Source organism: Odocoileus virginianus, unplaced genomic scaffold (assembly GCF_023699985.2).
Source record: "Odocoileus virginianus isolate 20LAN1187 ecotype Illinois unplaced genomic scaffold, Ovbor_1.2 Unplaced_Contig_4, whole genome shotgun sequence".
Classification (NCBI taxonomy): domain Eukaryota; kingdom Metazoa; phylum Chordata; class Mammalia; order Artiodactyla; family Cervidae; genus Odocoileus; species Odocoileus virginianus.
Genome location: NW_027224321.1, coordinates 1010439 through 1035189, shown reverse-complemented (window position 1 = coordinate 1035189; position 24751 = coordinate 1010439). Strand labels below are relative to the sequence as shown.

Sequence of the window (24751 nt, the reverse complement as noted above, 5' to 3'; positions counted from 1 at the left end):
TCCCCTGGTGGCTCAGCTGGTAAAGAATCTGCCTGCAATGTGGGAGACCTGGGTTCAATCCCCGGGTTGGGAAGATCCCCTGGAGAAGGGAAAGGCTACCCACTCCAGTATTCTGGCCTGGAGAATTCCATGGATGATATAGTCCATGGGGTCACAAAGAGCTGGACATGACTGAGCAATTTTCACTTTTCATACTATTACTATATATTACTATACATTATGCTTTCTCTATTTTTTCTCTATTTTATTATTTTTTATCATTATTACTTTCCTTATTTATTCCTTTTACTATTATTTATGTATGTGTTTCAAAATGTCCAAAACAAAACATATTATAAAATTAGGGAAGTAATATTAGGAAACCTCCATCATTCGCCTCTCCAGGAGGGATGTGTCAGGAATGAAGGTGTGAATATATGTGTGTGTGTGTCTCTTTGAAAGAGAAAACCTCTAAGGAGCCCTAAATACAAATGCCCAGGTGGTCTCACAGCACAGCTGGCCGTGATGGGGTTCCTGCTCGGCTGACAAGTGACCCCCAACTCCAGACGTGGTCACCGGGGGGCTCCCCTGAGGACTGATGGGCAACCCGTGCCTCCCAGTCCAAACCCAACTCTGGGTTTGCCCCAAACCTCCTCCCCGAAGTCGCTACCTTTAGTCGACAGGAGAAGGGCTCATTCAACCAGCCCCAAAGCCCCCTGTCCCTCCCCCGGCTCTCCACGGTGGGTGTGCATAGCGTGAGTGCCCACACCCCACTCTACCCCGGGCAGCTGCGGCTGAGCTCCCCTCAGCACCTGCGGCCACTGTCCCCCCTCAACTCAATACAGTGGTCAGCTCCTGTCCAGCAGGTCTAACGCGCCCAGCTCTGCCCTCCATCAGCAGGCAGGGCTTCCTTCAAAACAGTCAGTCGGGACTCTGCTCAAAACCCTCTGAAGCTTCTTAGGCCTTCGTGCTCCCAGTGCCCTCAAGGCCAGCCTCACGCGCCCTGCTGGCTTTCTGGGCCTTTTCTTGTTCTCTCCCTCCCACCCCCGGGCCTGTGCACACGCTGTCCCCGCATCCTGGGAGGCCCCTGCCGAGTATTTCACCAGGCTGGACCCCTCACTGTAGTCCGGGGTCTGCGACACCCCACTCTCTTCTCTACTTTGGTTATCAACACCAGATACAGCCCATGCTTTTCTGTTTCCAGACTGATTTCTCCAAGAGAATGGAAGCTCTCGGAGGCCCCCTGGGTTGTGATAAGCCAGTACACAGCAAGCTCTCAAATATAAATGAGTGAATGAATTCTATTTAATAAAGAATCTAGTGTTGCAGCTATTTGACAGGTAAAGAACCTGCCTGCCAATGCAGGAGAAGCAGGGTTTGATCCCTGGGTCATGAAGATCCCCTCCCCATGGAGGAAATGGCAACCCACTCCAGTATTCTTGCCTGGAGAATCCCAAGGACAGAGGAGCCTGGCTGGCTGTAATCCACGGGGTCGCAAAGAGTTGGACAGGACTGAGCAGCTAGGCACACAGCCTGAGATGGTATCCTTTAAAAAGTCCCAATCGCCTACAAGGGTGAAGTGACCTCCTGGATGGATGTGAGAGAGATAGTCATTCATTCGTGTCCGACTCTTCGAGACCCCATGGACTGTAGCCCACCAGGCTCCTCTGTCCATGGGATTCCCCAGGCAAGAGTACTGGAGTGGGTTGCCATTTCCTTCTACAGGGGATCTTCCTGACCCAGGGATCACCCCCACGTGGTAGAAGTCAGGTCTCAGAGTCAGGAGGGAGCATTAAAGCTTACTAATGTCTGACTCACAATTAATGAGGTTTTCTTTTCTTACGTATACAGGCCAATTCACTCAGAGAGAAAGGAGCCCGCTGCCAGCTGCCACCCCGGTAACTAGGGGGCTGGTCTCTGGAAGGCCGACACCTTTGTACAAGGACACAATTATTTAGACGCTGGTGGTACACTCAGGAACCTGCACACAGCTGGTCAGCTACCCTCGTGGACTCATCACTCCCAGGATCCTGGAAGTCCAGAATTCTCCTGTGGGGGCCTATGTGCCAATATTCTGCCTGACGAAGAGTTAAAAAGCAAAACAAGCTGGGCTTCCCTGGTGGCTCAGTGGTAAAGACTCTGCCTGCCAATGCAGGAGACACAGGTTTGATTCCTGATCAAGAAAGATCCCCTAAGCGGTGGAGCAACTAAGCCCAGAACGACAGAGCCTGGGCGCTAGAGCCCGGGAACTGCAACTGCCGAGCCCACGTGCCGTGTCTACTGAAGTCCCCAAGGCCTAGAGCCTGTACTCTGCAACAAGAAAAGCCACAGTGAGAAACCTGGGCACTGTGACTAGAGAAAAGCCCGTGCAGCAACCAAGACCCAGCCCAGCCAAAAAACAAATCATAAAACAAAATTATAGAGAAACGCAACAAAAACCAACCAGGAAAAAGAACAGAAGCATCTGTGGGGTGGAGACGCCCCACGGGCGGGACCCCAGTGTGTGCGACAGCCAAGCCCCGGGTCCTCTGGGTGACCTGACCCAGGAAGACACGGAAGGCAGGCGCCCGGCCTAGGTCCCTCCTGCGGGAGGCACCAGGCATCAGGGCGGCCCTCGGCTTCCCCTGGGTGGGTTCTGGTCATGCCTTGTTTTTAAGATGACTCACTTTCCACATCAGATTTTAATTTCTGGAGTAGGAGTATCATGTGGATTTCATCAGATTTCCTCCGGCTGAAAAAGAAAGCACGAGTTTCGACTGGCTCCAGGGCACCTCGGTCAGCAGGCTCTGTGGACAGACACTTCATCCTGTCTGCTCCCCACCCCCTGACTCTCTGCCCAAGAAAGAGCGTGATCCCGAGGTCTAAAGTCAACCAGAGCTACCCTCCCTCCCTCCCCAAGCAGATCCACTTCCAGCAGACAGCCAGAAGAAACCCAGCGCCCGGGGCTCCTGACCGGAGAGGCCGACACGCCCGGTCAAGGCTGCGGGGAGGAACCCGGTATTACAGACACCTCCCCAGGATCGAGGCGGAACCCTGAGGAAGGCGGGCTGGGAGTGACCCAGTGGGCGAGCATGAGCCTGTCTGCACGCCTGGAAACGTCTACAACAACCTCTTCCCTCCAACGCCAACAGCCAGAGAGAGAGATGCATCCCCCAGCCTAAACAGCACCCTATCTCCCTCCACCTCCTGACCCTTGACTCCTGACCCTGACCTTGACTGGTCTGGGCAACTGGCCCCAGTGAAAAGGCAGCACGTGACTGGTGTCCCTTTCCGGGTTCTGCTGTCTTGGCTGGGATCACACGGGCTTCAGTTAGGAGAGCTCCGTCCTACACAGAAAAACCTGAACCTTCCTGCCATGGAGTGGGACGCTTCCTCCCACCTTGAGAACCTTTCTGTGTCCTGCATCCGCCTGGAGCAGAGATGAAGGACGGAGGTGCTGCCCTCTGGTGTGGCCTGGAGAAGTGCCGCTTCCTTTGGGGGAAAAGCCCAGGGCCCCATCGGAGAATCGGGGCCATGGGAAACCCAGCTGCTTGTTCCAGCGTCTGTCTGCGATGTGTTTTGCTTTGGTTCAGCAAGCACCTTGACTTAGGAGATAAGCGTAGGGAGCTATCGGCGCATCCCACAGCCGGCTGTCTGTGCAGAGTAATAAGGTTCTTGGGCAGAATCATCCGTTCTGGGCTCTGGGCACCTCCCGAGCAGGGGACCACATCTCCTGGGTGAACAGCTGCTGAGAGCTGCACCTGCTTCTAGGAACAGGCTCTCTGTACACTGGGCTGGCAATGTGCCCATGTTCAAGGCCTAACCCTGTTCACCCAAAGCTGGTGATCAAGCTCAACCCCCATGGGCTCTACGGGGTGCAGGGGAGGGACCCCGCCGTTGTGGACACCACTTCTCAACTGCTGCTTTTATGTGTCAAGTGTGATGATTGGAAGGACCCAGCTGAGGACTCAGTGTTTCAATGGGTGCTCAGTTGTGTCCGACTCTTTGGGACCCCACGGACTGTAGCCCACCAGGCTCCTCTGCCCATGGGATTCTCCAGGCAAGAATACTGGAGTGGGTTGCCATGCCCTCCTCCAGGGGATCTTCCTGACCCAAGAATCGAACCTGTGCCTCCTGCATTGGCAGGCAGATTCTTTACCACTGAGCTATCGGGGAAGCCCCAGTGTTTTCACTGGCCAGTGACAAATTAAGAAAATCTGAGTCTGGAAAATCGCAGGGTCGTGGGCAAGGGTCAGGGAGGGGAAGCGATGGTCAAGTGCCCCCCACCGCCTCTGCAGGGCCTGAACTTTTTACTCCCTCGCCTCCTGCCTCCAGCCTCCTGGATGCCCAGCTGTGGGGTTTTTCTTTGGGGCGGGCTGGACCAATCCCATCATTCTCTTGAGTAAAAACAACAATCTCAACCCCTGCAGGGGCTCCTACAGTCTGCAGAAGACAACCCACACCTGGCTTGTCTCTCCAGACTCTCTATACACTAGCCACCCTCCAAGTCCGTATCACACTCGCCTTTGTCTGCCCTGAACTCACCAAGCACGGCGACTGATTCTTCCACTTGGCTCTAAACATCCCTTGACCACCCTGCAATCTCAAGCTTCCATCTCTCTTTCCACCCCATGGACTTAAAAGACCCAAGAAGGCCCCCAATTTCTGCTCTGTTAAAACCTACCCATCTGAGAGGACCCTTGTCATATGGTGCTTTTGAAGACAGAATTCCATCTTCTCTCTGAGCTCTCTTGGGCTTTATCCATCATCTCCTCTGGGCACTTACTGCTTTTATTCTGGGCATCAGAGCTGTGATCCTGCACACGATTTTGCAGTTTCCAGACAACTACCCTCATGTCCTCGGAAGCCAGCTGGATACCTGGCTCCTCTGTAATCATCCAGCATCAAGCACAAGGGCCCGGCCCCAGCTGGGGTTTGGTCCATCTGCTGAACAGACAAATGCTTCATTCAAACGTTTGTTCAGCATCGCAGCACATCGGGAGACCAGCAAAGACACGAGCGGATGGAGATCCAGTCTCCTCCCTTGACTGCTCATCATTTCGCTGGCGTGACAACATGCATGAAACAGGCAGCGAGGGGAGGGCAGGGCTGACGACTCCCCCACGCCTCCTGGGACTACACGGGACGAGAAGCCTGCACGCCTTGGATTGCCCAGCACACTGTGTGTGCCACACGGACACCCTCTACCCGCACGCCCTCCTGCGCCATCACCCCATTGCCGACGACGGCAGGGTGTTCAAAGATGACCCGACCTGTGCATGTCAAGTGCTCCCCAGGCACGGGGTTTAGCCGGTCTGGTGGGGTGGGGCTGCCCCCACCAAGTCACACGGGAAGAGCTGCGGCAGACAGGCTGGGAAGTAAAATCTTGTGATCGGCCCAGACTGGAAAAACTTCCCCACTCTGGTCCCCAGCCAGCGACGAGAAAGAAAAGGCATGATTATCTCTGAAGATGTTATAACAGAGATGAGAAGAGAGGCCCATTCACTTGACGGGCTGGAGGGAGGGAGACTCAGATTCTTGACTCTCATCTGACACAGTCAATCAAACTGTAAAACATCAGTACTGGAAGGACTTGTGGTTTCCAAGCATCAGTCTCTGATTTACTCTTTTCCTTTAGAAAAAAAAAATCAAATTATTTAACACCTCTCTTTAAACCAACCTACTTTCTAACAATGTAAGCTTAGTCAAAAAAAGATATTTTAAAGGCTATAGGTTTAAAAAGGAAGCTTCTAGCTTTTTTCCCCCCTTTTTTTAAAAAAGGTCTTCCTTAGACTGATAACTCTTTTCTAGTATATATTACACGTGCCACATCTGAGGTTCAAGTTCAAGTGAAGATGGGGCAGGACTGGAAGACAGGGGAGGACTGCAGAAACCACAGGGATGGGGGTGGGAGGAGGATGATGAGCAGGTAGAGAATAGGGCCACATCCACCAGGAGGAACCGCTGAGAACAACCAACAAATACAGTGCGTGGCTGGCACCAACCCCACAGAGCCTGTCCGTGAGCTTGGGAAGACAGGCCACCCGAGGACTGACTCCTGAGGACCAAGGGGTCAGTGCTCAGACAACCTGTTTACTGCTGCCTCTCAGCCAGGCCCTCCCCAGGACCGAAGGGAACTGTGTCAGTTTTATTCACCTGTTTATCAAAGATCCAGCATCTGGCATAGTAAGCAACAGACGAAACTCAAGGAATGAATGAATTTCTTTACAGAAAACCTACCGTGCCCGTGACTAGTTGAGATATCCTGGGCAATAAACCAATCGCCAGTCTTGATACTTCATCAATATTTACTAAGGGAAGGAGAGAGGACAGGATTCTTATTCCTGCTCCCATTCCACTGCCTCTCAGCCTCTCTGTCCTTAGGAGATCAAAGCTGTAGGCCCAGCGGCTTCTGCACATCGCTGTTTACAGTGATACAGATGTGTTCCTGTTGTTCAGCAGCTTGCTAAGTCATGTCCGACTCTTTGTGACCCCATGGACTGCAGCACGCCAGGCCTCCCTGCCCATCGCCAACTCCCAGTGTTTGCTCAAGTTTACGTCCATTGAGTCAGTGATGCCACCCAACCATCTCATCCTCTGCCACCCCCTTCTCCTTTGGCAGGTACAGAAACAATTATTTAACATGTGGCCTGAGGGTGTTCTAACTCCAGCCTGGGTTTATGCAGCTGTTAAAATTAATTTTCTAATACTCAAAAGAATGGAAAATCCACACAATAGAACTTTGAGAAAAATGAAACCCACAAATATTACAATAATTTGTTCTTAGAAATGTGTACTTGCTAGAAAAAGAAGAGTCAATTTCACACTGAATGCCGACAGTGATTATGTCCATGTGGCAAGCATATGGATCATTTAGTTCTTTATTTTTCTCTAAATTTTCTACTTTTTGTAATTAAAACACACACACACATTTTATAAAATAAATTTCCATCCTCCTTTCCAAACACCATGATTCCAGCAGGTCATTTCCAGCCTTGCAAGATCATTTTCTGGGTATGTATAACAACAGTATGCCATCTGCCAAGCTGATTACACTTTCAAACACTTGACTGAGCATCTAGAATGATGCATTCATTAATCCCGGTTGATCTAAAGCCAGCCTTCCCAATTCTAGCTCCATGAGTTCCTATTCCTCCTGGCCTCATGAGTCTACTAACTGGGAAACACAGGCTATCTGATTTGTGATAGTGTGATTTATTTTATACACATAGGCGCTTCCCTGGTGACTCACAGTAAAGAATCTTCCTGCCAATGCAGGAGACGCAGGTTCGATCCCTGAGTCAGGAAGATCCCCTGGAGAAGGGAATGGCTACCCACTCCAGTATTCTTGCCTGGAGAATCCCGTGGACAGAGGAGCCTGGTGGGCTACAGTCGCATAGGGTCACAAAGAGTTGGACATGACTGAGCAACTAACACTTTCACTTTCTCCATAAGCCCTCTGTAGAAACCCAAGGCTGGAGCTCTGAAGGCTTCAGGGCTGGTGACCACGTGGAGACTTGGGGCGGGGGTGCTAGTAGAAGGAGTGGAAGCCTCGCCTCCCCTTTCTCCATACCTTGCTTTAGGCAGCTCTTCCGTCTGGATGTTCCTAAGTTATATCCTGGTATACTAACCCTGTTAGTAAAATGTTTGAGTTCCGTGAGACTCTCTAGAAATTAATTAGACCCAAGGAGGGGATCATGGGAAACTGCAATCTACAGCCATCTGGTCAGAAGCACAGGTGCCAACCTGGACCTGTGATTGGCATCTGCAGTGGGCGGTGGCAGCAGTCTGAGGACTGAGCCCTCGGCCTGGGGGAGCTGAGCTCATCTCCAGGCAGAGATGTCCAAACTGAGCCGCACTGCAGGACTCCCAGCCCAAGTCTGAGAGCTGGTGGTGGTGGGGGGAGTCCCCACACGGACTGGAACCGAGTGCAGAATTGTTCCCGACGGGGAGTCATCACCAAAGACGCCGCACAAGGGAGCTTGGGCTGCAGTGTCCTTGGGCACAAAGGACTCACGGGCCTGTTTCCAGGTCCGTGGAGGGGGGAACGCCCTGACCTGCGGTTGCTCGCAGGCTCCCCGCTTTCTGCGTCTACAAACGGCAGGGCGGTGACCATCTTTATCTCCAAACTTTGGATCATTCTCTTGAGATGACTTTCTAGTAGAGTACGAGGCATTGCCAAACGCTTTCCTGGAAAGCTTAGAGAGTTACCCTCCCAACAGCAGTGGACATTCCTTCCCACCCTTCTGACGGAGGTTCAAGAAAAGCTTTGCTTATCTGACAACTGAGCAATGAAATACCAAGTTTAACTCCACATTCCTTTGAAACCATCAATCAGAAAATTTTCAAATGTTGATTACATCTTGTTTGCTGCTTCACAACTATCATGATGCTTCCTTTGCTTGATTAGATTGTAAAATTTCATTTGTTGTCCAGTTGCATTGGACTCTTTGCAACCCCATGGACGGTAGCCCTCCAGGCTCCTCTGTCCATGGGATTTCCCAGGCAAGAATACTGGAGCGCATTGCCACTTCCGTCTCCAGGAAATGTGGTATCAGTTACAAATAGCTTCCCCACTGTTGCTCGCACACATGAATCCATTTGCTAGCTGAACGAATTCTGAATTACCTAACCCTGTCAATCTTTCCTTTGTGATTTCACACTGAAGCTCAGAGAAGCCTCCCTTCATTGAAAAACTTGATAAACATTCACATCTATTTTCCTCTATTTAAAAAAAAATAGCGTGTGGACTGACATTAACGTACAAAGAATCTATTTGGCTGCTCAGAGAGGAACTTCACAAAATTAATTAGCAAACAGCCAGGCAATTACTCCTTCATCAGTCCTGCACAATCTGTCGTCTCCGTGATGTCCTTGGTGCTTTTTAAATGTGCAGATACCAGGCTTTGAATCTGCTCAATTCTGTGTCCTGAGTCTGCCTATTTGTATCAGAACACCAGTCCTTATGTAACTCCGGGAGTTTTACCAGAGTCGGCCATCTGGGACGACTAGCCTCCATGACTCGCTCTATTTCAAAGCCTCCCATCAGTTATTTTTACCTATTATTTTTTCTTCCAAATGAACTTCAGAATAATTTAGTAATATGTCTTTCCCACCTTTTCATTCCTTCAAAAAAATTAACCCCACTGGGCTTTGGCTTTTTGCTGGCATGGCACTCGTGAGAACTGACACCTTTTTACTATTTTATCTTTTCCTCCAGAAACATGGCTGGTCTGTTTATTTAAAAATGAGTGCCAGAACAGGGTGTGTGCATGTGTGTGTGTGCGCACGTGTGTGTGTGCACGCACGTGTGTGCACTTGCTCTGTCGTGTCTGGCTGTATCTCGTCCCATGGACTGTAGCCTGCCAGACTCCTCTGACCATGGGATTCTCCAGGTAAGAACACTGGAGTGCTTTTCTTCTCCAGGGGATCTTCCCGACTCAGGGATCAAACCCGGGTCTCCTGCATTGCAGGCGGATTCTTTACCGTCTGAGCCACAGGGAAGCCCAAGGAAGCCCAGCTGGTAAAAGCTTTATTAAAGGAGGAAGTAGACTTTCTTTATAAACTGCTGATCACTTCATAAATTCTACCTCTACTGCTAGTTACTACAACTGTGGGTTGTGTGTAGTGAGGGTTTAATATCACTGCACCTTACTTCCATTACCTTGAGCTATTTAAGGCCCAGCCACAGGGTTGAGGTCAGGCACTTGAGCAAGCATCTCTTGGCTAAAACCTAAAAACCACCAGGCGAGGGGGAGCAGTCCTGAGCAGTCACTCATGTTCACGCCTTTCTCCTACCCTCATGTTACAAACTGAACTATGTCCCCTGCCGACAATGCTGAAGTCCCAACCTCCGCTACCTGCCAACACAACCTTATCTGGAAATAATGTCTTTGTAGGTGGCCGAGTTCAGATAAAGCGATGAGGGCAGGTCCCTGTGCAATACGACAGGTGTCCTTACAAAACGGGGACACTGGACACAGAGGGAAGGTGGCGTGGAGATGTGGGGAGGAGGCGGCCGTCCACAAACCCAGGAGAGGGGCCCAGGATGCTTCTCCCTTGGGCCTCAGAAGGACCCAGCCTTGCCGCCACCCGAGTCCTGAGCCTCAGGCCTCCAGAGCCGCGAGAGGAAGCTCTGTTGTGTTGCGACAGTGTGCTCTGGGGACCCCAGGAAGGTCACACAGCCTCCTGGGGGTGTGGACACAGATCCACCGTCTCAGACCCTCGCGGTCCTCAGCTGGCGTGGCCTCCCGCCTCCCAGGAATTCCTCTTTTCCAGCCCTCTCTTTGTCCCAGCTGACACAACCGGAACTCAAGAAGCAAATGAGGGTCAAGTCCTAGAACAGAGGTCCAGCCTCTGCAAAGTGTGGCTTAACCTCCACACTTCTGGAACGTTCTTTCTAAGATCCCAAACTCCCGGGCCATCGACTGAACCGCTGCTCACCCCACATTCCCGAAGGCAGAGTCAGATGTTGGTGGAGAACGGCACCCGCAGACCCGGAGTGTTTCTGCGGAAAACCTTGCCACCTCACAGGCCTTGCGGAGACACTGCTCTGCGGTAACCAAGTATGTGCGGGCTGGATAACAAGCAAGTTGCAGCACGATTCTGGAGCTCTCTGAACTTCTTCCACTCACCAAGAACACGACGGAACCATCAGAAATTAGGGGTCGGGGGGAGGACAGAGCAGGCCTGTGTCCCCTAAGCTACAGGGAGGACCAGGGAGACCCTTCAGGCCAGAGGGCTCCACCTCCGTGACGTGAGGCTCCCCGTGGGGGAGTCCAGCCAGTCTGCAGCAGGACACGCACAAGATGAGCAAATCCTCAGTAACACAAAAGACACCCGACGTAGTCACAGCACAGAAGCAAAACCTTGGCTAGAAATTTCCTGCAGCTGGTAGAAGCTGAGTGGGAAAGCAGCTGAGGGCAAGAGATTAGGCTCCAGGGGGGCCCCCCGGTCTCCCAGGGACAGAGCGGGCAAGACAGCCCAGCTCAAAACACAACAAAGGTGCGAGGGGCCTGCAGTCAAGGAGAGAGGCTGGTGAGAACGACAGGCCCAGGGGAACGCAGAGGTCTGCCGGCCACATGGCCGGAGGACCGGCATTTAGGGGTGTGCAGTGTCTCCTGGCTTCCCTTGTAGCTCAGTCGGTAAAGAATCTGCGTGCATTACAGGGGACCCGGGTTTGATCCCTGGGTTGGGAAGATACCCTGAAGAAGGAAATGGCAACCCACTCCAGTAACCTTGCCTGGAAAATCTCATGGACACAGGAGCTTGGTGGGCTGCAGCCCACGGGGTCACAAAGAGTCAGGCACGACTGAGCGACTAACGTACACTTGTGTCTCCTGGCACAAACCGAACCCCAGCTTCACTGATTCCTCAAGAAGCAATCATTCTGGAAAAGACCAGGGCAGGGAAAAGGCTATTCTGGAAACATCTGTTTCCAGACAAAAGCTCATCTTCTCTTGCGGGCCAACCCTCTCTGCAGCCTGGGAGATAAGCAGGTTGTTTCCGGCGGCCTCACAAAGGTAAAGACACTGCAGTTTCCAGGCTCGGAACCCTCCCCTCCAGCCCAGTTCTGTTCCGAGGCTCTGCTTGCTCTTGTAGCATGTAGTTTCCTCACCTGATCCTTTTATCACCATCTTCTTCCTCCTCCTCCTGGCCTGCAGCCGGGACTAAACTTAGGTGATACCACTGTACAAAGAAGGGAACACGAGGCTTTGGAGTCAGACTGGAGTGTGACCAGCAGCTCTAGCTCTGTGCTCTTGGACACATTACTTAACCTCTCTGAGCCTCTATTTGTATCACCTGCAGCAGAAAAGAGTAAAATCTGGCTTGACACGTGAGCACACAGTAGATGCTCGGTGAGGACCGTTCCTGGTCATCACTGTGCCTGGAGATGAAAGTCAGCTGGCCCAGCACAGATGTCCCCAAACAGCAATGTGCCAGGGGCTCAAACCCACTCACAAATTCTCTGCGTTTCCACTTGGAAGCGTTGGCATGTACTCGAAACCAAAGTCACTACCTTCTCACGTTTGGTGAGCTCTCTTTAATCCGCCATGTCCCTTGGTTCCAGGCAGGGAAGCCCTCGACAAGCAGAACTCAACTCCCTGGTGCCTCCCCTTGTCTATCTATAATATGGGGATGACACGCTCTCTGCCTCTTCCAAGTGTGTGGATAAAGCTGGCTGGTTCATGCCGAGCGCTTAGTAAGAGCCAGCAGGCGCTCTCTCCCCAAGTAAGGGCTTCCTGCTGTTGATGCTAGAAACACTTTGAATGGGACCACTCTGTGTGTGTGTGTGGCTGGGGAGGGGAGGGGCTGCCCGCTGCAGGACTTCTGGCAGCATCCTTGGCCCCCACCCCCAGAAGCTGGGAGCATCTCCCCTGAGGACCCAACTCTAGGCACTGACTGCCATGTGTCCCCAATACCGCCCCTCTGAGAACCACGGTCCCCGGTGAGGGCTACTGTTACTAACATTGTTATTTATCCTCTTCCTTTTCCTTTAAAACCGAGCTTCCAGGTCGTGTGTTTCCATCTCTCCTCTCTGGCTCCTGCCCTTCCATTTCAGTCTCCACCTCCCAACCTCCAGCCCATGGCCACCCCCCGCACCCCTGGCCCCCAGGGGGCTCCCCTTGAAAGTTTCCCCACCCTGGATGCTGACGACAACCGCCCGGGGAGGCTTTGGACTAACACAGTCCCACCCGGAGATTCAGCAGCACATTTTCAAAGCGCTCGCGTGCTCCCAGCGCATACACAGGGCCGAGGTCACTGTGCAGCCCAGACTGACCCACCTACCCTTTAATAAATCCTCCCTGGACTGCCTGCTCTCACTGACCCTAGACCCCCGACTCCATCACAAAGCCACCCAAGGGCAGCGGCACTTTCTGGCTGTTACTCACAAGGTCCTGAGTCTACACGCTCACAGCGTGTAGTCCTGGAGGCGAGTTCTGCAGGCGCACACAAGGGGCACACAGGATCCTCAGGGGACCTTCCCACGCGGGGCACCAGCCCGCAGTGCAGTGACAGCAGCTCTGAGGATCCGCCGGCCACTGTGCCCGAAAGAGCACTTTGACCTTGAAGGGATCAAGGTGCGTTTTAACAGGTAAGTGACGGCTGGAGGCCAGACAGACGGCCCACGAAGGAGCAGACTGAAGTGGCCCCAGGAATTCCAGGACCTTCGTGTGGCCTTCAACCCCGACTCCTGGTGTGGCTGTTGCTGCCTGCAGAACAGATCCAACCAAACGTCTCTGGGCCTGAGTCTGAAGTGAAGCAGATCACAGAAACACACGGCCAAGCACTGGGGAGAACCCCCTGTAACAGGAGGGCCCCAGGGCAGGTGAGGTTTTATTTTTAGAAGCAGGACACATTCTTCAAAGGAAATCTTTGCAGAAACCTTGAGCCAAAACCGCGCCCAGGTGTCCTGGGGTCAGCGAGGCCCAGATGCGCGGGTTCCCAGGGCTGGTGTGAAAAATAACCACAAACCGGGTGGCTTAAAACCAAGAAACCATCCTCCCCCAGGCCTGGAGGCTGAAGGTCTGAAATCAAGGTCTCTGTGGGCACACTCCCAAAGGCTCTGGGAAGAGTGTTTCCGGGCTCCCTCTTGGCTGTGGCTTCATGCCTTGCCTTTCCTTGGCTCGTAGATGCCACTGAAATCTGCCTCTGTCGTCCTGTGGCCTTCTCTCCTGTGTGTCCACGTGGCTGTCTTCTGAGGACACCAGTCACAGGATTAGGTCCACCCCTGGTGGCACAGTGGCAAAGAATCTGCCTATCAGTGCAGTTACTGCGGAAGATTCAGGTTTGATCCTTGGGTTGGGAAGATCCCCTGGAGAAGGGCAAGGCAACCCACTCCAGTATTCTTGCCTGGAGAATCCCATGGACAGAGGAGCCTGGTGGGCTACAGTCCATGGGATTGCAGAGTCGGACACGACTGAGCGATTGAGCACACACAGACTTCAAGTCAATTACATCTGCAAAGACCCTACTTCTAGATAAGGTCACACTCTGAGCTTTCGGTGGATGTGACTTTCTGGGGACACTCAGACCCTGGACATGGAGGAATGGGGGACAGGGTAGGGGCAAAAGGCCAGGGGAGTGGGAGGTGGCAGGCTGGCTCCTGGCTAGAGCAGCCCTGTGGGTACTTTGGCCTAGCCGTCCAGCAGGTAAGGTGCAGCGATGATAGTGGCCTGGGGCCTTGCAGGCCATGGCCGGAAGTTAAGGGGACGTCCTGCTGGTCTAGGGAAGTGGTCCATGGCTCACGAGACACAGGTGCAAATCCATCTGGAGCGTGCTTTGCTGGAGACACACACGTCAGGGAAGACACTAATGATGGGGTGAAAACTTGACAGAGCACGTTCTTAACTGTCACCCTTCTCACCGGGGCAAAACAGAGCCTGTTCGGATGTCCGGCAGAGCGCCTGGGGAGGTCACTGTGTCCGTCCTTGAACTGCGCTGTTCCGCGGGGGCCCCAGGACCTGTCTGCAGGTGTAGAATCAGGGCACCCCACCCCCAAACTGGTAGCGGTCCGGTCCGTGGCCTGTTAGGAACCAGGCTGCATGGCTGGTGAGTGGCAGACAAGTGAGCGAAGCTTCATCTGTGTTTATAACCGCTCCCCATCACTCGCATTGCCGCCTGAGCGCTGCCTCCTGTCAGATCAGTGGCCACGTTAGATTCTCAGAGGAGCTCGGACCCTGTGGCGAACTCTGTGTGCGAGGGATCTAGGTGGCTTGCTTCCTGTGAGACTCTAATGCCTGATGATCTGAGGTGGAGCTGTAATGTGCTTGAAAGTGAAGTCACTCAATCATGTCCGACTCTTTGTGACCCCATGGACTGTAGTCCGCCAGGCTCCTCTGTCCACGGGATTCTCCAGGCAAGAACACTGGAGTGGACTGCCATTCCCTTCTCCAGGGGACCTTCCTAACCCAGGGATCAAACCCGAGTGAGCATATGATAGTATTGTAAAAAAAAAAAAAAATGCGCATGCCTTAATTAAAAAATTTTTTATTGCTACAAAATGCTAACCATCACCTGAGCCTTCCCTGAACTGTCTTTTTGCCAAGGTCACATCAAAGGTCACGGATCACAGATCTTTAGAACAAATGTAGTATCTATTATTTGAAGTATTTGAATATTTATTTTAAAAAGTAATAAAAAGTTAGAAATCAAGCATTACCGAAATGACAGAGAGACACACAGTTAGGAACTGTTGCTGGAAAAAGGACGCTAAGAGACTTGTTTGATGCAGGGTTGCCACTGTCATCTGTAAAAACTCGCCTGTCACCTCCCACCGATCCCACCGCCCTGAGGGCATTTGTTGGGTGCGTGTCAGGCGTTATCGTTCTCCGTGCTTCTGTGCTCACTGATTTACACGTGACAGCCACCCCATGACACAGACATTAATCCCCCCATCGAACGGCTGGGAGAACCGAGGTGCAGAGAGGCCAGGTCTCTGGTCCAAGGATCCCAGCTGAGTGACTGCAGGGGGAGCCACTGCCTGAACCCGAGGCTGGTGTGAGCCCCACACAAGGATGGCGGAGCTGGAGAAGCCCCTTTCTAGACGATTCCAGGAACACAGACTGCTCCTCCCTGCTGCCCACGGGGCCGACAGCAGCCTGGATCCTGGAGACCGGAGCAGGACGGTCAAGCTGGGCCGCTGGGACAGAGCTGACAGGACAGTCCAAACGTCTGCTCTGCTTTGTTTTTTTTAATCAATGCATACATTAGCAGGGGCTTCCCTACTGACTCAGATGGTAAAGAATCTGCCTGCAATGCAGGAGACCAGGGTTCCAACCCTGGGTCAGAAAGACCCCCTGGAGAAGGAAATGACAACCCACTCTAGTATTCTTGCCTAGAGAATCCCACGGACAGAGGAGCCTGGCGGGCTACAGTCCGTGGGGTTGCAGAGAGTCGGACACGACTGAGCCACTAACATACACACACACATTAGCAAGCCTGGTGTGCAACCATCCTGTTTGTCCACAGAGCTTCTGCTACCCGTCTGTACCAGGCGGAGATGAAACGGAACCTGACCGGCCCAGCAGCTTTCCTGCAGGGAGAGTGAGTGCCCCAGAGGTCTTGGAAGCCAGGCCCCTGGCCTTTTGATAATCGGCTAATTTCCTCCCAGTTCCGAGGGTGACGCAAGAGCTTGGCCGGTATGGAGGAGACTGTGACCTGGAGCCAGAGGGCAGTAGGGGAGGAGCTTTCCTTTCGCCTCCAACAAGAAAGTACCCGAGGGTGATTATTTTATGCAGAAGTTCAGAAAAAGCATTGGGAGGAGAAAAGAATCACCCATGGGCAGAGGGGGCACTGCCTCGGTCGTTCCCATCCCCTGTTTTGTCTGGTCAGCGGCTGTACTCAGCCGTCTAGAGGATTCTCAGCAGCACCTTCGCCCTGCTGCCCTGCCCCATCCTTCCTCCTCCTCCTCCTGGTCCATGGGAGGGCTTTGTGCTCTGTCTCCCCGGGCTGGGCTTGGACTGGAGCCCCGGGCAGCTCCGGGTCCCCTTGCTTACAGCACCAGCCGCTGGCTTGAGCCCAGGGCTCCTGGCTGGCTGGTGCCAGCTCCTTTCTGCTCACAAACATCCTCCCTGATTGCCCTCTCACTGGCCCTGAAGCCACTCCTGCCCCAAGGCCTGGACGCCCTGTTCTCATGGGGTTGATGAGGCCATGGGAGCGCCAGGTCCCGAGGGCGTTTGCCCACATGCATCTCCCTGGGTGGCTTTCGAACGTTGACCGGCCTGTGGCCTTGCAGGGTGATGGCTCTCCCTGCTGTGAGCCGGCCTGCGAGGCCTGTCCTGCAGGTCTCCTCCCGCACCTCCACTGCCGGTCCTCCTCTGCCTTCCATGCTTCCTCCTCTTCTGCCGGCCTCTAGAGTGTCCACAGTGCCCAGTGTCCATCCCGGCCCTTCCGCTTGGTCACTAGGGGCATTCTCCTTGGAGGGGGTGGTGGTAGTGGTGGGAGGGGCTGGCCGCTGCCAGGCCACCCCTGGGGACAGGGTGGGGACGGGACTGCCTAGTCTCTGCTGATGCCTGAAGCCCTGTCTCTGCAGTACCTGCCCACGCCCTCAGGATGGCCCCCGCAGGGCCAGATGGCGGGGTCCTCCCCCCAGCCAGCCTTAGCCCTCTCCTGCATCCCTATCCTAGCAGAGGGCACCACCCACCTCCCCCAGCAGGTCATTTCTGGAGTTGAAACAGAAATGCTCTTCTGGACGGCAGTGTTTCTCAACCTTGGCCCTACCGACATTTGGGGCCAGATCATCTTTCGCCGTGGGGCCCGTCCAAGAGCATCCCAGCAGCACGCCCACCTCTACCCACTGGATGCCAGGAGTCCCCCACCACCGCCTCAGCTGTGACGACAGAAGCATCTCCAGACGCTGCCAGATGGCCCCTGGTGACACCCCTGCTGGAAAGGGCCAGGCGGGGAAGACTGCAGCCTCCGTGGGCCACACGGCCTCCACAGTAACCATTCAACTCTGCCCTGCAAAGGCAGACACGGCCACAGACAATGAGCGGGCTGATGTGCAAAGGGAGGGGGCACACCGGATATCTGGTCCACTCGGTCCTGCGACCGCAGCCTCCTGGTCCTTCTCTGGACACGCCTGCTCTCTGGCGGGCTCCCTTCTACATCCATCCCTGCATCCATCCATCCATCTTTTGGGAATTTCCCACGTATCACCTCAATATACTGCCTGCGGTCTGGACCCCCTACTCAATTTCTCAGGAACGAGTCCGCCCTGACCCTAGGAAAACAGAAATCATTTGAATCCTAACTAGGAAGATAACGCCCTTTACCCTAGGCCAGGCCCTGGGCTACAGGCTTTACCAACTAATTTAAACCTTCAGAGCGGGTTCGGTCAGTAGAGGGAATGAAAGAGATTTAGGGAACCAGCTTGTCCACAGAATCTGTGTGGGCCCCTAACCTTCATCCTATCCCGGGGATATCATGTGGACCATTTGCTGCTATCCCTGCCCCCTCCCCCTGGTACCTTCCTCCTCCACCGTCTCCTTTGGTCTCAGACCCTCTGAGACCACGGGCAGGGCCACGGGACAGAGGGGTGGTGCTGGAGGCTTGCAGCAACACGGGCCAACACCGCCGTCCCTGGACGGGCTCCCGCCTTTGTGGGGACACTGGCCAGGTGGAAATCTGGGCCAGCAGCCCTGGGTGGCATCTCAGCATGAGACCTGTGGTTCTGAGCACCCTGCAGTCTCGGCTGCCTCCAGCCTGCTGATTTCTTTTCTGGAAGGTTTTTGCATCACAGTTAAAAATCATTAAAAATGAAATATACTTTGTTTCTCATAAAGATGCTATGCCAGAGATTTCTGGTTGATCTCTTCTTTATCAAACTCCAGAAATGTCAAGTACGATACCCTTGAAGCAGCAGGTAGCCCTTACGAGGTTTTCTGAACATGCCTAGGAGCACAGGAAAAGGAAAAACCAAAGAGAAAGGAAGGAAGCAGCAGCATCATTGGTAGGAACAAAGCTGGGAGGGATGGAGAGGGTGAGGCTGTGCCCACCTCCCACCACCTACCACCTGTTCTCTGCTTCGGGTCTCTTGCAAGAAGAGTGGGTACCCGGCATGGCGTCTGGGTACAGAGAGGGAGGTCTTCTCACCCAGCCCAGCACAGGATCAGCGGCTGGAGCCAGAGCTGCAGGGGCTCCGCCCGCTCCCCACCCACCCGGAGGCCAAAGTCCCCCCTCAAGGGAGACAGACGTGGGATGCCTCCTGTGTTGTTGTTGTCCAGTTGCTCGGTCCTGTCTGACCCTTTGCAACCACATGGACTGCGGCACGCCAGGCCTCCCTGTCCATCACCAACTCCCAGGGCTTGCTCAAACTCATGTCCACTGAGTCAATGATGCCATCCATCTCATCCTCTGTCGTCCCCTTCTCCTCCTGCCTTCAGTCTTTCCCAGCATCAGGGTCTTTTCCAATGAGTTGACTCTTCACATCAGGTGGCCAAAGTATTGGAGCTTCAGCTTCAGCATCAACCACCTGAGCACAGCCACCAAAAGGGAGCCCAGTGCTTGGGTGTGAGTCCCCTCCCCCGGGGGGTGGTCCTCCCTTAAGCCAGGCGCTGGCTCTCCCTTCCTGTCCCAGCCCCCCACATCTGGCCTATAAGAAAGTGAAAGTCGCTCAGTCATGTCCAACTCTCTGCGACCCCATGGACTATACAGTCCATGGAATTCTCCAGGTCAGAATACTGGAGTGGGTAGCCTTTTCCTTCTCCAGGGGATCTTCCCAACCCAGGGATGGAACCCAGGTCTCCCGCATTGCAGGCAGATTCTTTACCAGCTGAGCCACCAGGGAAGCCTGGCCTATAAGAAGCTCTGCGTAAGTTGCAGGTCCGGATGTCAGGCAAGATTCAGTACACATCTGCTCCCTCAGATGGACGGATGGACGCTCCAACAGGTGAAGACAGGACAAGAGTGGTCAGTCTGGGATCTACATCCAAAGAAGCTGAGTACGTCAGTGGCGACCTGGGCCAGTCAGGTTGAAGTGCAGGTTCCTGGGCCCCGCCTCGGTGCTCCACTGGGTGGGGACAGACTAAGCTGTCACTCAGTTTAGCATCATTTGAGTGGACTTCAGTAAGGGGACAATGACAGCCCATGGTAAAGGAAATCAGTCCTGAATATTCATTGGAAGGACTGATGCTGAAGCTGAAACTCCAATACTTTGGCCAAAACTGATGCAATACTGATCCAATACTGATGCAGTACAGTCCAATAGTGATGCAAAGAGCTGACTCCTTGGAAAAGACCCTGATGTTGGGAAAGACTGAAGGCAGGAGGAGAAGGGGACGACAGAGGATGAGATGATTGGATGACATCACCAAATTGACGGACATGAGTTTGAGTAGACTCTGGGAGTTGGTGATGGACAGGGAGGCCTGGCATGCTGCAGTCCATGGGGTCGCAGAGAGTCGGACACGACTGAGCCACTGAACTGAACTGAGCTGAATGACAGGGAGATGGGGGGGTGGGGGCAGCGAGTGTAGGAAGACCCCGGAGTAACGACAGTAGGGAGGAAGGGACGGGGAGGCAGGTACTGGGGATCCAGGGAGCAACCACCCCGATCTCCCCTCCAGCCTGGCCTTTCTACTGGAGGCAAGGGAGCCCACCCGATGCAGTGGTTTCAGATGAACCCGCAGGCCGACCTCCCAGCAGGTGCAGAAAGGGCAGAAGGAAGTCGGCACACAGGAGCCTGTCCGTGGGAGCTCACTCATGAGTGGCACCCTGAAGACTTCCTCCAGAAACTGAGCGTCCCAAATGAGACAGGAAGGGGGCAGGGTTTAGGAAAGTGACAGAGTCCGAGGGCACAACATAAGCTGATTAGGACGAAGTAGGTCCAAGATGGCAGACAAGTGGACCTCCACTCTCCCTCAAGTGTCAGTATATGCTCACTGTAGCGCACCAGCAATTAAACGGCACGCCCCCACCCACAGGCATCCCGAGAGCTCCAAGGCCGACCACAAAAGGTCAGCAACTGGGGGGGTCGTCTCGGATGTCTTTCATCAGTGTCTTACATTATGAGCTCTTCTGTCTCCTTAGGTAGGTTTACTCCTAGGCATTTTCTTCTTTTTCTTGAAATGGTAAATGGGATTGACTCTTCAATTTCTCTTTCTGATTTTTCATTGTTAGTGTATAGGAATGCAAGTGATTTCTGTGTATTGATTTTGTATCCTATGACTTTGCTAAATTCACTGATTAGCTCTAGTAATTTTCTGATAGTATCTTTAGGGTTTTCTATGTATAGTATCATGTCATCTGCAAACAGTGAGAGTTTTACTTCTTCGTTTCCGATCTGGATCCTTTTCATTTCTTTTTTTCCCTCTGACTGCCATAGCTAGGACTTCAGAACTATGTTGAGGAACAGTGATGAGCCTATTTGAAGGGCAGCGATGGAGACACAGACATAGAGAACAGACTTGTGGACGTGTGGAGGGCTGGGGAGAGAGGAGAGGGTGGGATATATAGAGACAGTAACATGGAAACATATGCATTACGATATGCAAAACAGATAGCCAAAGGGAACTTGGCTGTGTGGCTCAGGGACCCAAACCAGGGCTCCAGAACAACCTAGGGGGTGGGAGGGAGGTTCAAGGGGGAGGGGGTGTATGCATACCCATAGCCGGCTCATACTGATGTATGACAGAAACCAACACAATATTGTAGAGCAATTATCCTTCAATTAAAAATAAATAAATTTAACATAAAAAGGTGGGGTGGCTCAATTCCTGGAAATCCCCACCCGTTCCCCAAAACAGCTGGAATACTCTTCCCACTCATTAGCCTACGAAATTACCACCCCTTGAGAGTCCCTTGGACAGCAAGGAGATCAAACCCATCAATCCTAAAGGAAATCAACCCTAAATATTCACTGGAAGGACTGATAATGAAACTGAAGTTCCAATACTCTGGCCACCTGATGCAAAGAGCCGACTCATTGAAAAAGACCCTGATGCTGGGAAAGACTGAAGACAGGAGGAGAAGGGGACAACAGAGGACGAGATGGCTGGATGGCATCATCAACTCAACAGACATGAGTCTGAGCCAACTCCGGGAGACAGTGAAGGGCAGGGAAGCCGCGAGGGCTGCAGTCCAGGCAGTCGCGAAGAGCTGGACACAACTTAGCGACTCAACAACAACAACAAATAACCGACAACCCCACACCTTGGATGCCCTCACCTTCTGAGATGGCCCGCTCTCTGTCTATGGAGCGTGCATCCCTGGATAAACCTTTTCCTCTTTACCATGGCTCACTCTTAATTCCTCTCCTGCAAGAAGCCAGGATGCCACACTTGGCGGCCGTCCCAAGGACTCAGAGGTGACCTGGGATGTGACCATCCTCTCGGGCCCCGCTCTCTTTCCTGCAATACAGGGAGGGCAAACTATTTCCTAGAGACGCATGCCAACCTGCCTGCCGACATATACAAATGACTGGTTCTCAAGTTACACTACATCCTTTGGAAATGTAGAGATCCCAGCTAGAAGGGATATCCATCTGGACCCCACCTGGACTCTGCCATGTGTCCCACGATGAGCAGTTCTAGAACCCTGCCTGGCCTCCCACCATCCGATCCCAGCTTTTGTTGCTGTGGGGAGCTGTGTACTGGCGTCGGGGTCAGATGCTCCTCTGAGGTCCCATTAATCACTGTTGGGTTTCTGGAGCACCACCGCCCTCATCGCTAAGAGGCAGCCACAGAACCTGGCCTGACATCACCTCTCTGAGGTCAAAAGGTCAAGAACAAATTCAAGAGCTCTGCAAACGGTAAAGCACTCCGCAAAATTTCAACATAAAATGAACCTACAGAAGAGCTCTTCAAGCATTGCACAATACCGTTTCCTCCCTGAAACTTCCTCGGCCAAATCCGCAACAGCCCCACAATACACACACCGTGCATCAGAAGTCCACCTCCCCTGAAAGCCCATTCCCGAATTCCTCTTCCCACGCCCCTCAAACCTGAGCACCATGCAGCCTGACAAGTTCAGGAGGCCCCCCTCTCTCCAGCCACCGACCCATGGACGGCCTGCTGGTGCCCAGGACCCTGGCTTCCCATCAAACACCTGCACAGCATCTCTGATTTTCAGGGGTGGGGCAAGAGCAAGCCCAGGTCAGCTAGAATCCAAAGGTGATTTTCATAAGCCAGGTCCTCCCCACTCTACAACAGAGCAAATACCATCGGTATTTGAATGAAAAGCAACAGACATAAGAACCAGATAAAGGAAAGAAGGAGGCTTCCCGGTGGTGCTAGTGGTAAAGGACCTGCCTTCCAGTGCAGGAGACAGAAGAGATGCAGGTTCGTCCCCTGGGTGGGGAAGATCCCCCGGAGAAGGGCATGGCAACCCATTCCAGTGTTCTTGCCTGGAGAATCCCATGGGCAGAGGAGCCCAGTGGGCTATAGTCCACAGGGTCAGGGGTCACAAAGAATCGGACACAACTGAAGGGGCTTAGTGCGAAAAGGGAAGGAGAGCTTCATCTGGGTGTGCGCTGAGCGCTCTTGGTCAAGGCAGACCTTCAGACCCTTGGTCTGACCCAACACTGGCTTATCTTCCCACCACCTTATCTCCAAGCTGGCCTTAGGCTTGTTCCAAGTCAGGCAAAACTCATCTGAGGAATCTGACAGGGCTATGGGCTTTCCTTTTAGAAAACCAGCTATATCTGTTAAGCTTAGTCTGTCATGTCGGGACCTTAAGGCCCCTCTCAATAGGCTGCGAGGGACACACCTGTTATTGATAAAGATGATGTTCAAGGGGCTAAGGCTCGACCACAGTGACACCCCAAGCACACCTGCAGCATCAATCAATGCTCTTCACTATTACTTTCACCAAAGACCAAAGGCAGCGATGAGGCTGTACGTTCATACAGAAAAACAGCAAACGTAAACAGGATTTATGGTGGGCAACGATGAAACGGGAAAGAATCAAGTTGTGTTTGTGGAACCCAAAGTCCAGGTCTGCCCAGGAACTGGGGGGGGGGAGTGGGGTGGTGGTGGTGTCCTGTCCACTAGGAGCCAGGGCAAAGGGCTTGAGAAACTGTGTGAAGTGTTTGGGGCAGGGCAGCCCCGTGATCACATCAGTGACATGTTCAGAGAATCCACGTGACTGATGCTTAGGGGCCCCTCGATACAGACATGAGGGAGGCCCTGGGAGGTTGAATGGCTTACCCAGCTGGTGGGGTGGCAAGTTCAGAAGGAGGGAGGGGGGAGGGAGGGAAGGAAACAAGGAGGATGGGAAGGAGAGAGAGAGAGGAAGCAGGGAGGGGAGGTGCATTTGCATAAAGGCCCGGGGGAGGGTGAAAGCATGCTACCTCCTCACTTTGCTGGGCGCTTCACTGTCTGGTCCAGGCACTCCTCCAGCCTGGACACCCCATGGTCCTGTCCCCTCCCTCCGATGGACCAGCAAAGGACCCCACCTGCAGGTGAGTCAATCCACCGTCTGCCTCCGGACCCAGCAACTGAGGACCTGCTCCAAAGGGTCAGCGGGCCCCAATCCACTTCCAAGAGCAGGGAGCTGAGAAAGGCAAAAGCACCCCAGGGCAGGTCCTGCTCACAGACTGCTGGACCGTGACTGGTGGCCATTCCCGGGCCAGGTGCACGCCGGCTGAGCGGCAGAGGCTGGGTGACGGGGGAACATGCCACGCGATTCCTGAAAAGAGCTTTCATTTCTCCAATCCTGGTTCCCAGGTCCTCTGCGATCTGAGGGCTTGACCTCTGATCTGGGGGCTTGACCTCTGGATGTTTCCAACAACCCTCCCACTGTTTCTCTTGAGCAAGCTGGAGGGCCTGTCCGATTCCTTTTTATCTGAGAACCTTCTGTCCTGGGCTCTGTCTTTACAGGTGAGGAAACTGAGTTTCGAGGAAATTAGTTTATGCAAAATGCTTGTGCTCATTATTGAAATCTGTCTCTGCCTGGAAAAGATTAAAGCTGTAAGTTTTCGGCAGAGACATTTTTCTGACTCCAAACAGACATTTTTCTGACCCAAGAATGAAACACATTCACTCTGTCCTTCCTGAATTGCAGCTGGCCCAGTCAACTTCAAATAACAGATGAACAAAAGGGGAAAACTCCAGCCAGGGATGGGAACCGGGGGGTTTTCTGATTAGATCGGGATGTTCTTTGTAGCCTATGCAGGGTTCAGCAGGAGACTGGAAGGCTCTGGAAATAAACAACTGCGGGATCTTTCTTCCACTCACCTTTTATCTCCACGGCCTCAAGTATGTTAAAAATGTCTCGGCGGTCCTCATGACACGCCTGCTTTAAGAGGAATGAAAACGCAGGCTGGGGATGAAACTAAAACACAAGGCCTGTA

The 24751-nt window shown here is 53.2% G+C and overlaps 1 protein-coding gene across 1 annotated transcript in view; it reads right to left on the bottom strand.

Moving 5' to 3' along the window:
• Nucleotides 1-24751, bottom strand: part of SH3BP4 (SH3 domain binding protein 4) — a 95563-nt gene that overhangs the window by 26730 nt on the left and 44082 nt on the right. The window lies entirely within an intron of this gene.